We start from the raw sequence: 16,215 nt of genomic DNA, 5'->3' as shown, positions 1-16,215 counted from the left end.
GGATGCTAACAGATGGAGTAGGTTGCAACGAACCAGAATATTTAATAGGAGTTGAAGGAGTGGAAATAGGAAATGTAATATATCATTTTTTAAAGTTTAGCTGAGAAGCTGAGGGTATCACTGTATGTGGGTATGACTCAGGACGTATTTGTGCATTTGTTTTCTTGTCTAATGGGAGAATGATGTTCATGTGCTGAGGACAGAGGGTCAGGAGAAAGATCAAAAGAGTGACCCTGAAGAGGTCAAATGGAGAGCTTCTGGCACTGAGTATTTATTTGAATCACGGAATTGCATGTACCGTGCACATGACTTAAGTAGGAGGCACACAACAAATGTTTCTTGAACTGAAATCAAAACAAAGTTAGATTTTTCCATCAGATTTTTGACAGTGCCTTGTTCTTCTCTGGGAACGTAGCTGATATGGAGTCTATTCCAGGGAAAAGATTTGGAATTTCAGTTTTAATTGCTGTAAGTAAATAATGTTATAAAAACGGTAAAAAAGAAAGAAGGGAACCTGATCTTTAAAAGGACTCTGTCCAACCTTCCCATCTTACCCAGGGAGAGCTCCAAACAGTGTTGTTCTCATTTCCCATCATAACTTAAATTGAAGCTCCCACAATGTGTGGAGCTCTTGATGTCCCGCAAACGAAGGAGGAGGATGTCCCCAAATGGCAGAGTTGGGAGGATGGGGGTCCGAAGCCAACCTCAGCAACTTAGCAAGGCCCTAAGCAACTTGGTGAGGCCCTAAGCAACTCAAAATAAAATGATAAAAAAGGCTGGAGATGTGGCCTAAGGATGAAGTTCCCCCTAGGTTCAAGCCCTGGTAGTTAAAAAAAAAAAATCCTTGCAACAAAAAACCACTTGGGCGACAACAACCATGATTTGCTGATGGAACAATGTATCTACAAAAGGAAAAAAGATGTTTTATACATCATAAATCTGAAGAGGGCCTGGGAGAAGCTTCTGCTGACAGCTCTTGCCAGTATTGCCAACCAAAACCCTGCTGATATCAGTGTCACGTCCTCCGGGAATATTGGCCAGCAGGATGTGCTGAATTTTGCTGCTGCCACGGGAGCCACTCCTGTGGCTTGCTGGCTGCTTTCCTCCTGCAGCCATCACTAACCGGATCCAGGCAGCCTTCCCAGAGCTACATCTTCCTATGGTTACTGATCCCAGGGTTGATCACCAGCCTCTCACAGAAACATCTTATGTCAACCCGCCTACCATTGCTCTGTGTAACACAGATTCTCCTCCACGCTGTGTGGACATTGTCATTATGAGCAACAACAGGGAGCACACTTTGTGGGTCTGAATGGTAGATGCTAGCCCGAGAAGTTCTGCACCTACGTGGCACCATTTCCTATGAGCCCCCCAGGTAAGTTATGCCTGATTTCTACTTCTATAGAGATACTGAAGAAGTTGAAAAGGAAGGAGGAGGCTGCTGCTGAAAAAAAATTGTGACTACAGGGGGAATTTCACAGTGAATGGACTGCACCAGCTCCCAAGTTCACGGTTACTCAACCCCCGGGGTGGCAGACTGTCCTGCAGGCATGCAGATGCGGACTGTGTCTACCCAGCAGTCCCTATGAAAGGCTGGAACACCCACATGGCCACTGAAGACTGGCCCACAGATCCCACTGCTCAGGACACTGAGTGCTTAGGAACAACCCCCTGGTCTTGAGCCATTCTTCTGCAGACATTTAAGCAAAATGGAAATAAGGTTATAAAAAAAAGAAACACACTAGTTTAGTGTTCTAAAAAAAAAAGTTAAATACTTAACAGAGCCCAAAGTTGAATAAAAGAACACTTTGGAGTCAAAGCAGGAAAGGGAACATTTTTTGGATACAGAGATAGTGAGACATGGATTAATGAATGAAGATGTGAACAGACAAAAAAATCTCAAAAATGAGAAAGGCATTTTGAAACTCAAAGAAAACTATTACTTTGTATTGGCAGAAAGAATGCTGTTATTAATTGACTGGGGCGATAGAATAGCTGAACCTTTCTGCATAGACAGAAAGCTAATCTATGCAGTGTGTGAATGGAGAATTAGCAACTGGTTAGAGTCATCTGTACTCAGCTAACAAGGAAGAAGGTTGAACAAGGCCCAGGGTCAAGATGAGTGTTAGAATCAAAGATTTCAATTTTCTTAGTAAACAATACTGGAGGGATGACCTGAGTAGTCCTGGAACATAACATTTTCTAAAATCCATTTCTACAGTTAGAATAAAATAATTTTTTTTAAATGGGGGGATGGGTCTTTCTATACTCTGTTGATTAGTTTACAAATATTTCAGATCATTTTTGTTCCCCATGAAGAATTCTCTTTAAGGGACAAAGCTTATACATAATTGACAATGTCAAATGAGAGAGGAGAAGAGCTGCTCTGTTCAAAGCCAGCTGACACCCAGGATGCTGATATTTCAATTCTCCTTCCTCTTCTCCACGTCCCTTTCTCCAGCCTCATGTCTATGAAGACATCTCAATGAATCTCAGTTCGAAGACCATTCTGAAATTTCCTTCAGCCTTTTAAAAATGAGCATTATTTTTGAATACTCAGTGTAGTTCGCTCTGTGTCAAAGAAACCCTCCTCATCTCAGGAACCTCACTCTGTGCAGCTTCCCTTGGATCAGTGGGTCAGTGAATGCAGTGTGCCCTGGGTTCTGGGGCGCCAAGGATATATTTCAATTATGTACATTTGTTACGACTTCACCAAGGGGGACTAGTATGCTGGAGCCATTTATTCCCAATGTCCCTCATCTTGTCACTAATGGGAGAACTGACTTTGTAAAAAGATGGAACTCAATTATCCACTCACTCACTGTCTGATACTCACTCCAGAAATATGATCAAGTAAGCTAGCCTCACTCCTTCAGTAATGTATTGACATATCTAAGAACAGCAGCCGCAACTCAGAAGGATCAAAGTTAAAATATTTTTAACAGCCACCATCGGCCACAAGCTGAGAAGAGCGACTTCGCCTTTCTAAGTCCCAGTTTCAACAAGTGTACAAAACAGATAATAGTTTCTTTGTGTAGCACTGCTATCTTCAAAATGATACAAGTCAAACTCCTGGCCCTGTGCCTGGCTCATGAAAACCACTTAATGCATAATTATTAAATTTATTTGTATATAAAGGTCTCTATTTTCTCAAATTTTCCAGAAAAATTAAAGTTCCTCCCAAAAGACTATCATTGTGCATTGTCAAGGGTCCTGATGAAATGACTTGTGGCGGGCAGTATATCAGTTAATGTGATGCATGCAGGAGAAGAGCCTGCTTGAGACTGTGCTTCAGGCTGGTCGATACTCCTAGCACGGATACTTCCCTGTCATAACATTCTACTTAAACAATCAATAGACAAATAGGAAGACCTTAATGATTTAGCATATTATTAGCATAATGCAGTGGCTACTTGCAAAGCGACTTTGAACTGCAGTTGGAAATGTAAAGCGGGTGATTCTTTTTTTTTTTTTTAAAGGCCACTCTGCTTTTTGGCAACTGTCCACTGACAGCATGTTACTTTTGATTTCTTTGTCAAGCACAGAAAAACAGGAAGCACAAAATCAATTTGGACTGGAGGTGGGGATGGGAGAGAGCTGGTAGAGAGGCAGCTGTTTCTGCGGGTGGGTTCTGATCCACATTGAGCAACAAGAGGCCACTCTATGCTCTCCTTGGGTCTCCTGCTGGGCTGCTCTTTTGGAGCATTTTTGGACACACAAAGAAATCCTTCTGTGCATGTTGAGTTTCTGGCTCTCTCTTCAGGACACAGCTTTTTTTTTTTTTCATGTCAGCTGGAATATACTGTGCAGTGGAGTGAGTGGGAACAAGAAGTCTGAAACATGGACATAGACCCAGTTTTGTAATTAGTTATCTATGTGATTTTTTTTTAACTTTTTTTATTATTTTTAAATACACGATAGTAGTGGAATGCATTACAATCCTTATTACACATGTATAGCACTATTTTTCGTATCACTGTATATTAAAGTATGTTCAGGCCAATTTATGCCATTAAACATGTACTTTTTTGCATAACAATGCTTAATATACACATCTCTGTTTGTATTTGAGGTATGTTGACACCCAATTCAAGTCTTCATACATGTACTTTGTATAATGATGACCATCACATTCCACCATCCTTGCTTCTCTACCCGTGAAGGTACTGAGAAAGAAGGAAGAATTCTTCCCTCAAATTCCAACAAAGTCTGGCTTGGGCTGTGGCCAATGGAAGAATCATACCCCACCTGAATTCCATTTTTAAAAGTCATGTTTCAATGATGCTGGAGAATAAATCTCTGGAAGAGTGTCCTTAAGAGTCCTTAGGAGCAGGGTACTTGGCACAAGACCAGCAGGGTCATTAGCATATGTGGTAAAAAAGAATTTCAGCATGAACCAGTTAGAGGCAAAAACAGATATTCATATAGGGAAGATGGTACACATTCAAGGGAGAATGGGGGTTATTTCAAAAGATGAATTTTGGAGGTTTGCAGCTCTTCTTTTAAAGGAAGCCTGGTGAAGGGTAGGTGTGGGAAGGTGTAAGGATGACACTGGTTTGGTGATCTCTGGACAGTTTATGATGGTCTGGTCTTTCTTGATGTCCTTAGACTGATGTGGCCTCCAATATTTGATCAATAGACAATGCTGGAACGTCTCCTAAATTATAGGTTTCTTAAAATTTCAAATCTCTTTTTACTTAATCTATTTATTGGTGTGCTAATTACTATGTACACACTAGGTTTATAGATTTCCCAAATATTTAAGAGTAACATGCCTGGGAAAGAGACTAGCTCCGGGTGTGACTTGTAAAAGTATGCACAACTTTGCGTTAAAATTATACTTCCTTATCCTTCCTTCCTTTCTACCTAACTTTTACTTCTATTCTGTTTCACCAAGAAAGAGCACATGGATTGACTGGCAGTTCTGAACCTCTGAACCAGATGATGTATAGAGTCTTTCCCAGTTCTCTGACTTGGGTACCATATAGTAGCACTGAAGTAGAATGAATGACATGGGAGTGACTTGCCAAGTTAACACTTAGTTATGCATTATGAGAGACGCTTGAGGTGTAGAAAAAAAAATAAACTTGTTTTAATTATACTAGCTCTAAAATAAAAACTAGATGAATTTGGGTTTAATTAGAATTAAGCCGAGGAAGTAATAAATGGCTTTCCAGGAATTTTAAACGAATACAAAATATAGTAATGTGACGAGAACGTCTGTTAGATGATATTAGCCTCCAGAATCATTTATCATCTTCAGTGCAGCTAGATATATACCTACCAGCCAGTGTTTCCCTTAATGGCTACTCAGCAGAGACTCAATCCATCTGTCTCCATTAAAAGGAAGAGGAAGTGTTTTATTTATAGAATGACTAAAAGTATCCATTGTTGCTTTATTCTGCATTTTAAAATGATGAAGAAACAACAGCTGTGTGGTTTTCCAAACTCTTCAGCCCAAGTGACACTTTATTGATCATCCCCAGGTGAAAGGGATAGGAACGTAAAAGGCAATGACACAAATTATCATCTCATGGGGAAAGCCTTTCAATAAACAAAGAAACAAACATAATTAATTTAAGTGCATAGCATTACTAGAGATGGCAAATAATGGCCAAACTTGGATTTAAAAAAGCAAGTTTAGGGTCAGGGGTGTACCTCAAGACCATGGGTTTGAACCCAGTATCATCATCCTTCCCCAAAATTGTTTTGAAATAATTGTAGGAAATACAAATTGGCACTGCATATCCTTCACCCAGTTTCTGTCGCTGGTTACCTCTCACAGAGGGGACCATAGCAAAACTAGGAAACCAACAGTAGTCTAAAGTATGTGCCTAGTTCTATATCATGTTAGCATATGCATAGATTCTGCAATCACTGCAGGGTGATTGTGCAACCGGGATGCATAACTCCATCCCACAAAGTACTTTGTGGTACACTTTACAGTCTGGGATACATGATGCAAAAAGAAAACTCAGGGAACTCACCTCCATGTTCTTCCTTAGATACTTGTACCTAAGTTTGATATTAAAAGTAGGAGATTCATCCAGACAGTGAGAGTAGTAATGATGCAAATGAAGCAGTTAATAATTAAAAATGAAAAATCATGAGGGTCGAGATCTAAAGCTTTTCAAACAAGTGCATTTGTTCTAGAACCAGTGGTAAAGTCAATGAAAGTCCTTTATGTTCTTGTAGTTTACAAGATACTCTTAGTTTTTCTTTCTCTCTCCACCTTTCAGTCTTTTCATGGTTGTCTCCATATCCAATCTCGAGGGTTCCCATTGTTCTTCATACCAGGACTATGAAAAATATATTTATTCCATCTTTCCTAAAGCAAATGCCCCCACTCCCATCAGACTGTTCAGATTCTCATAGTATGTCCAAATTTCTCATATTCTTGTATGGATTTTTCTTTAACCTTTAGGTATATTTTACACAAACTTTCTTTGTTACATAAGGACATAATAAACATCCAGTAAATATTGTTTTCATTATTTAAAAAACAGCGTTAGCCAAAAAATTTGGGAAAGGAAATAAACTTTCACTTTGTTTCAATCAAGCATTGATCTGAGCAGGACAATAGCCAATATAGTGCTCTTTCCAATGCTTCCATGTTTCTACTTTAAAACAGAAAGTCAGGCATTTAGGATAATTGAACTGTTTTGGAAAAAATCAATGTATCTCTTTGGGGACCAAAATTATACCAGACAGTAACTTAAGTACCAAAAAGAAATGGTTCTAATAAATAGAAGCTTGTATTTTGGCTGGCTGATACATTCTACAGTTATTCTCATTTTTGAGTAGCACAAGGAAAATTCAACAGGATTTTATTTGCAAAAGGCAATTTTCATATAGTATTAACAGCTCACACGTGACTAGATGCAATAGAGGTAGCAACCGCGTGGGCCTCACCTGATATCCAGTATTTGTATCTCAGTGACAAGACATTGCCATTTTTTTTTTGCTTTCCTTAACTGGAGATAGAAATCCAAATTAATATTTTGGCAAAACAGTATTTAAATGATAATGAGCATATGTATTCTTTAGTGGTTAGGCAGTTGAGTATCATTTAGATTAAGATTAAGCTGAGAAGCCTGCAATGTGATTTTCTACTTAGCTTTGCCTTCCTGGACTCTGCATAATGAGCTGGTTCTAGAACAAATGCACTTGTTTGAAAAGCTTTAGATCTCGACCCTCATGATTTTTTATTTTTAATTATTAACTGCTTCATTTGCATCGTTACTACTCTCACTGTCTGGATGAATCTCCTACTTTTAATATCAAACTAATTACTTATAACAAGTTATAATTGTAGGCAATAAAACACAACTTTTTCTCTTATGATTTTGTGGTAAAGTCAATGAAAGTCCTTTGTGTTCTTGTAGTTCACAAAGCACTTCGTACCAGAGTTTACAGTATCTACAGTTCTTCAGATTTACTCATTAAACAATGAAGACTTATTCAAGATTATTTTTACCTATTTTTTAATAAGATCTTTATACATAGTCGTTCATTGTTTTTGAATTGTGCTTCATAGATATACATAGAAATGGAGTTCACTTTGGTTTATTCATATATGTACATAGAATTATTTGGTCAATTTCATTTCTGCAGTTGCTCCCTCTTCTGATCCCCTCCCCTCCTCCAAGGTTTTTAGTGGCACATAGTATATAACTTAATTTGCTATAAGTGGATGACAATGATTCATTTCCTTTCAGAAAAGAAATAAAATTAAAACTAGATAATTAAAATTAGGTGTCAGCACACATATTAGTAAATACTCTTAGACCATACTGTAACCTCCTGGAAACAATGCAAAGGAAGCATCAAAAAAATTTCCTTTTTTTCTTTTTTGATATAATATAAATAAATCATAAGACCCGTAACAGGTAAGCAGTCTACAGTTTGCAATTGGGTCACACTGAGTATTTTGAGATCAGTATCAAAATGATCTAATAAATTCCTAGACTTATTTCACTTTCTGATTGTGTTTCCTAATTAAACAGATGAAATGCAGGAATGGTCTGTATTGTGCATGATGCTGGTTTTGTGATAAGTATTACATGCATGGATCCTCCTCCAGTTGAATCTCACGATCTCTCTCAGTTAATGTAGATCAGGGAATGTTAAGTTTTGGTGCTGATGAAGAGACTGCATTTTTCTTCTTTTTTCACATTCTTCCCATAAGTAAGTTCCAAATTGGGAAATCAAATCAAGTTCTGCCCACTCCAGCTTAATCTCTGATATTGGCCGGAAACTGAAAGCAGTCGTGGCGCTTTCTACCAAGAGCAGTAAGAAAAACACTTTACTATATCACGTCTCTTGCAAAACTACTTGCTGTGGTTTGGATATGATGTGTGCCCCCAAAACTCCTGTGTTAATGGAGGAATATTAGGAGATGAAATGATTGGATTGTGAGAGCTGTAACCCAATGAGTCCATCCCAGTTTGAATGGACTAACTGGGTAGTAACTGTATGCAGGTGCGGTGTGGCTGGAGGGGCTGGGTTACTGGGGACATGCCCTTCTTCCTGAGGCCCTTTCCTCTTCCTTCCTCTCCCCTGCCTCCTTCTTGATCCTACACAACTCGAGCAGCTTTCCACCCCTGAGCCTTTCCACTAGGGATGTGCTGCCTTATCTCAGGCCCAGAGCAATGGTGCTGGCCATCTATGGACTGAGACCTCCAATACTGTGAGCCCCAAATAAACTTTTCCTTCTCTAAGTTGTTCTAGTTGGGTATTTTAGTGACACCAAAGCTAACTGAAATGCTATTTTAGAAAATAAATGAACAAATCAATTATTATTATAAGAATAAATTAAAGAAGAAAAACAACCAAAGAACAAATCACTGGTGATTTTTTAATGTCTCCGGTGAATGTTCTGTTGAATTTATGAGCAGGTCCAGGCTCCAAATAGCAGTTCTTTGGTATTCATGGGTGCCTCCCTCACAGTAATCTTTTTCAAGTGTCAGTCAAGACCTTGCCCCCTTTTCAAATCCAATGTCTTCAGAAGAACAAAGGCAGCTGCTTCCACTGAACACATCCACCTGGCAAAGGTTACGTCATCGTTAGCAAGGGTGAAATCTTCCTCTGCACCCAGAGAAAAGTGTGAGAAAACTTTCAATCTCGGCAAACAGCTGACTCCTAACTGGGGCTGAGTCATCAACTCTAGCCTCCTGTGAGATCAACTTGAGAGCATGTATCATTTACATAGCCTGAATCTGTAAGGCTTTCCAGGACATACTTATCCAGCTCTCCCCAGTGTTAAAGGTTTTATGATTAATGCAAGAACCTCTCATCAGAAACTCCTTGGAAGAGACACTTTCAGAGTCAAGAAAACCACAAGTCAACCCATTAGTGGTTCTAAGTTTTAGAGGTCAATGATTTATCCCTGAAATAAAAATGTGAACACCCTTGCCAGCAAGTTTTTCCATCCAAAGTTCAATCTAAACTGGTCACTGATTCCTATTAACCAGACAATTTATTGGCAGGAGAAAATCATGAGAGGGAAATGAACCAACACATCTGGAATGTCCTCCTATGTATTTTTATCACTTAGTCCTCACAACAATCCTGAGAGGCTTGTTTGCCAAGGAGCATACAGAGACTCAGAGAGATGAAATAATTTGCCTCCATGTGCAAGTCTAGTAAGTGACACAACAAATAGAAAAACATTATTACTAACTTTAATCACTCTACTATTTGATAAAACCCCAGAACCCATCCTTCCTGCCTCACTATAACTTCATGCCTGTTGACCATCCTCTCCTCTCCATACCAGTCTCTAGTAACCACTGTTCTATCCTGTTCTGCTGAGAACTGCCTAGATAGAGAAAAGAAGATTTTTGAACATTCTCACCACAAAGATGTGAGGCATGTTTGAGGTCACAAATATGCTCATTACTACATTATATAATGTATGCATGTATCAAAACATCCCATCTTACCCCATCAATATGTGCAACTGTGTGTCGACTTAAATAAATAAGTAAAATACAGCAATAGCACTAAAAGTTTCTAATTAAGCATCTAGTACTGTGCAAGATGGTCTTTACATAATCCTATATGTTGTTTCTCATGTGACAGATCACGAAGTTAAGCCTCATAGGAATTAAGTGGTGTATCCAGGGTCACATGGCCCCAAGTCAGGACCCTAAGGGTTGTTCTACCTGACTCCAAGCTCATTCTTGTCGTTGGGTCCCACTTGCTTTCTGTCTGCATGGACTCAAGGCATATGTGTACCATTATGTCACTAAGCCTTCTGAAAACAGATGCCTATAATCAGAAATATCAAAATGTGGAACTTGTGTGTTCTTTGAAACCATGCAACTTTGGAAGCTATACATCATCCATAAAGGAATTTTGAGCAGTTTGCTGATAAACTGTAAGGGGAGAGAATGGGAAGAAGACAGTGTAGTTCCTGCTCTGTGTTATGCTTTATTTTTTCTGAGGCCATTTGAAAAAAGGATAGAATTGCAGGTTTGGAGTGGCTTATGCTAAACAATTCTCTGGACTGGTCTCAAGGGCTCAACTTTCTCATGTAAAATTATATGATTCGTGCATGCCTCCTAAGGGACCCCCCCACTTGGGGAGTTATGCTTTATTTTATTACTTTAATAAATTCTGTTACTTTGTTCTAAAAAAAGAAAGAAAGAAGAGGGAAAAGCATAAAATTATATGATTCAATTAACAAAAAACTAAACACCCTAAAATTCTTAAAAGTCTATGTATAATAGCTAATGAGGCAAAACTGTTGTTATACCATTTATAATAGGTTTCATTCTGAAATATATGAAGTATAACCACACCAGAATTCCTTAACAAATAAATTTACCACTTTGCTCCAAAAAAAGTAAAAGGAGAATCTAAGTACCCTTATAAATTTTAAAGCACCTTAAGAAATTACTGGAAACTTGTGTTTATATGTGTATGTGTTGCGGAGGGGTGTCATTATTCATAAAACCAAAGGTGCCATAAACATAAATTGGAGAAAAGAGAGCCTCTTTCACAAATGGTTCTGGGAAAACTGGAAATACATATGTAGCAGAATGAAATTGAACCCCTGTCTTTCACCCTGCCCAAAACTCAAAGTGGATCAAAGACATGGGCATTAGACCAGAGACCCAGTGCCTACTAGAATAAAATGTAGGCTCAAGTTTCCATCATGATGGCTTAGGACCCAACTTCCTCAACAAGACTCCTATAGAGCAAGAAGTCATGTCAAAGATCAATAAATGGAGGTGGCACAGTGGTGCACACCTGTAATCCCATCGGCTCTGGAGGCCGAAGCAGGAAGATGGAGAGTTCAAAGCCAGCCTCAGCAAAAGCAAAGCACTGAGCAACTCAGTGAGACCCTGTCTCTAAATAAAATACTAAATAGGGCTGAGGATGTGGCTCAGTGGTGGAGTGCCCCTAAGTTTAATCCCTGGTACCCCCACTGCAAAAAAAAAATCAATAAATGACATGAAACTAAAAAGCTTATTCACAGAAAAGGAAACAATCGAGAATGTGAAGAGAGAGCCAACAGAATGGGAGGAAATCTTTGCAACCTGCACCTCAGATAGAACATTAATCTCTTTTTTTTTAATTTTTTTATTGTTGGTTGTTCAAAACATTACAAATTTCTTGATATATCATATTTCACACTTTGATTCAAGTGGGTTATGAACTCCCATTTTTACCCCATATACAGATTGCAGAATCACATCAGTTACACATCCATTGATTTACATATTGCCATACTAGTGTCTGTTGTGTTCTGCTGCCTTTCCTATCCTCTACTATCCCCCCTCCCCTTCCCTCCCCTCCCCTCTTCTCTCTCTACCCCCTCTACTGTCATTCATTTCTCCCCCTTGTATTATTTTTCCCTTTCCCCTCACTTCCTCTTGTATGTACTTTTGTATAACCCTGAGGGTCTCCTTCCATTTCCATGCAATTTCCCTTCTCTCTCCCTTTCCCTCCCACCTCTCATCCCTATTTAATGTTAATCTTCTTCTCCTGCTCTTTGTCCCTACTCTGTTCTTAGTTACTCTCCTTATATCAAAGAAGACATTTGGCATTTGTTTTTAGGGATTGGCTACATTAATCTCTATGACATAAAAAGAACTCAAAAAACTTAACACCAAAAATACAAATAAGTTAATAAATGGGCACAGGAACTCAACAGACACTTCACAGTAGAAGTGTGAATGGTCAACAAATATATGAAAAAATGTTCAACATCTCTAGCAATTATAGAAATGCAAATCAAAACTACACTGAGATTCTGTCTCACTCTAGTCAGAATGGCAATCATCAAGAATACAAGTAACAATAAATGTTGGCGAGGATGTGGAGAAAATGTACACTCATAGATTTGGTGGTGGGACTGCAAATTGGTGCAATCACTATGAAAAGCAATATGGAGATTCCTCAGAACACTTGGAATGGAACCACCATTTGATCAAGTTATCCCACACCTCAGTAGGAGGACTTAAAATCAGCATACTGCAGGGATGCAGCCACATCAATGTTTATGGCAGCTCAATTCACAATAGCTAAATCATGAAACTGACCTAAATGCCCTTCAATAGATTAATGGATAAAGAAAATGTGAGCTATGTACACAATGCAATATTACTCAGCCATAAAGAAAAATGGCTTTATGATTTTGCCATGGATGGATCTGGAGAGTATCATGCTCAATGAAATAAGCCAATCACCCACAACCAAAGACCAAATGTTCTATCTGATATGGGGATGAGATGAGAGGGAAGAATAAAAGTTCATTGGATTATACAAAACGGGAATGAGGAAAGGGAGGGGAGATGGGAATAGGAAAGAGTAGAATGAATTGGACATAACTTGCCTATATTCATATATGAATAGACCACCAATGAAACTCCACATCACATACAACCACAGGAATGGGATCCTAATTAGAATAAGTTATGTTCCGTGTATGTGTTTTATGTGTGTGTGTATATATATATATATATATATATATATATATATATATATATAAAGAACAAATAAAAAAGTAAAAAATAAAAAGAATATTATAAGCCTAATGCAGAGGGACACTATCACTTGACATAGTTTCTGAAGTCTTCGGGCTGGGTGACCAAAGACATTTTATCAATTTGAGATATTTGTACGGTGATGATTTTCCATTCCATTTAAAGAATTTCAAGGTTAAGTATGAGTCGTTTCGTAACCTTGTTTTATCTCAAGGTTCTTGGTTGCCCAGAAACTGATGCCAGGTGACAAGGAGTCTTAATGGCAGTTTATCCTTGAGCACAGAAAATTAAGCAGTAGACACCAGAAATTATGCACAACTAGATGTGCCCACCCATGTGGATATCACACATAATTACTTAGGCAACCGAAAGTAAATACAACAAATATAATGAACATACTCTCTACACATTCATTTGTGACATTTTAATAGAGAACATTTTAGAAAGTCATAGAAAAAAGTGATAGACATTTGATCCTTTTATTTATTTTTATTCTCTTGTGGGTACTTATTTACTCCGAATACTATTTATTAAGTGTCTGAAGGCTACTGTGAGGTTTCCCCAAAGAACCTGGCAATAACAGAATTCTGAATGTCTTCTGGAGAATTGAAGTATAAAATCAAAATATGATTGATTAGATAAGAGATCCACCAAGTCACCTTGGGGAGAGACGATGGCTGGTGTACCACCCTGGCTTGGCTGTAACTGACTGACTGAGAGAACAACATATGCACTGGGCAACAGGAAGAGGGCTTGGTCCAAAAGGAAGCCATCCCCCCCATGATTGCTCTTCCTAGGTTGTCTGCAGCCAAGTTCACAATCCAGGTGTGTGCGGCATAATGAAAAACAATAGACAATACATATTTGGTCTTCGTTCTCAGCTTCTGGCACAGACTTTGAACCCACTAGACTTACTTGAAAGATGAAGATCATAAGATTATCTTTTCTTATTCATAATGAGTCCTTTTTTAAAAAATCTTTATTTATTTTTTATGTGGTACTGATGATTGAACCCAGTGCCTCACACGTGCAAAGCAGGCACTCTGCCACTGAGCCACAACCCCAGCCTCTCATAATGATCCATTTTTAACCATACTGGAGTTTTTGCTAAATGAGGTGACGTTTAGTGAACCTGTAAGTAACTTTGGGGTGGGGTCTGGTCACCAGAAAGATCATGGTGTGATTGGAGAACTAAGACTTTCAACCATCTACCTGATCTCTGAGGTAATGTGGAGGCTGGGGACTGAATTATTAACGGATGGACAATGATTTACTAAATCATATTTATGTAATATAATGCAACTCCATAAACCCCCTAATGAGGTTCAGAAATCTGGCTTTGTGAACACAGAGAGATGCTGAGAGGGTGGCACTCCTGGAGAGAGTGAAAAATCTGTAGACCCTGCCCACCCCCCACACCAATGCAACTCTTCCATTTGGCTACTCCTGTCTTGTCTTCTTCAAAGAGATCAGTAAATCTAAGTGTTTACCTACATTCTGTGAGTTGTTCTAGAGAGACCATGGGAGGCTCTGAGTTTGGAGCCATGTCAGATACAAGTTTGTGTACCCTGGGGATCTGGGACATGTGATGGGCATCTAAAAGTAAGAGCAGTTTTGAACAGAGCCTGTTAAGCTGTGGTTTGCACGAACTCTGCATAGTTAGTATATTAATCTACTTAGGCTGTTATAACAAAATACCATAAGTTGTTGACTCAACAAAAGGAATTTATTTTCTCATGTTTCTTGAAGCTCAAGACCAAGATATTATCATGTGTAATTTCTAGTGAGGGGTTTCTTCCTTGCTTGCAGATCACCGCCTTCTTGCTGTGACCTTACATGGCCTTTTTTTGGTGTATGCATGGGGGGGAGAAAGAATGTGAGAGTGACCCTTATATTAAATCAGGATTCCACTTTTATAAATTTATTTAATGTTAATTATTTCCTTATTCCTAAGAGAGCTACACTGGGTAGAAGGGAAGAGAAGTCCATAAAATTTAGTATGTGAGAACTAGAGAATAAGTATTGGAAAAGATGCAATATATTGAATGTCAGAGGGAAAAAACACTCAGGATATAAAGAAAAATTATCTTTGGAAAAAGGAAGCATACACATGGACCATTCTGGTTTATGAATTCATGGTCCAGAATTTAACTGGGGGAAATAAGGTGATATAATGAGAAGCTTAATTGTTCTTCAGCTCCTGTTAAGATGACCCATCCAATATTTTAGTCTCTCTGTTCCTTGACCAGAAAGACTGTCTTCTCTCTATCTTAGCTATATATGCACAAATCACAACCTGGAGATATCAGCATTAGAACATGATCCACCCACAAGAATCTACATTCTCACCACAGATTCTTCACCTCCCACTCCTTTCACTTATTCTTACTATATGGCATTCAGCCTCCATAAGGCCACGGAGAGTATTTCCACTGCATCCCAATCATCTAGCCTTTCCTTCGGTTTTTTGATTTGTTTGTTTCATTATTTGACTTTTTTCCATACTCTTGCATTTTAGAGACAGTGTTGCCAATACCTTATAATATTTTTATTTTTAATCTATTCCTTGTACCTATCCAGAAAACACTTAAATTAGCCATTCCACCTGTTATCTTCTTACCTACTTTACTCCATACCTACAACACCACGAGGCAGATTGTGGAATCACCATAGGCTCAAGACCACCATCAAGTAAATAGACCTGACATATTGAATCTCTCTAATGATCACTTCAAAATTTCTCTACCTTTCTCCAATCTACAACTCCATTCAACTTCCCTCTCAGCAAAGAAAGATTAATCTTTCCATTTAACTGAAAAGTAGAGGTCATGGTTTTCTACATTCTTCAGTTTCCAAAACTGTCACCATGTCTGTATCCAGAATCACAATCTTCTTCCTATTCTATTTCAACAGTGACCTACCTATCCATAGAGAATTCCTATACCAGAATTTTGAGTCTCAGAAACCTCAAATTATCATATATATATATATATATATATATATATATATATATATATCTCACATTTTCTTTATCCATTCATCCACTGGTTCCATAGTTTTGCTATTATGAATTTTGCTGCTATATACATACGTATGCTACTGTCTTCCTAGGCAATCTCACTTACCCTTAACTACATCATCAAACCAAATGTTGCTTAAATAATTATAACCCTTATCTCTCTTCTGACTGTCGTCTAGTCAATCTAGCCAAAAACTTGCA

At 38.4% G+C, this 16,215-nt stretch overlaps 1 pseudogene; it reads left to right on the top strand.

The window, feature by feature from the left end:
- Positions 1–618: 618 nt before the first annotated feature.
- On the top strand, positions 619–1,681 carry LOC124082151 (small ribosomal subunit protein uS2-like; annotated as a pseudogene).
- Positions 1,682–16,215: the final 14,534 nt, after the last annotated feature.

This window comes from Marmota monax, unplaced genomic scaffold (assembly GCF_021218885.2).
Source record: "Marmota monax isolate L192 unplaced genomic scaffold, Marmota_monax_Labrador192_F-V1.1 WCK01_AAM20220418_F8-fsc00044, whole genome shotgun sequence".
Taxonomy (NCBI): Eukaryota; Metazoa; Chordata; class Mammalia; order Rodentia; family Sciuridae; genus Marmota; species Marmota monax.
Note: the sequence above shows the minus strand (reverse complement) of the source record. Positions and strands in the feature narration are given on the sequence as shown.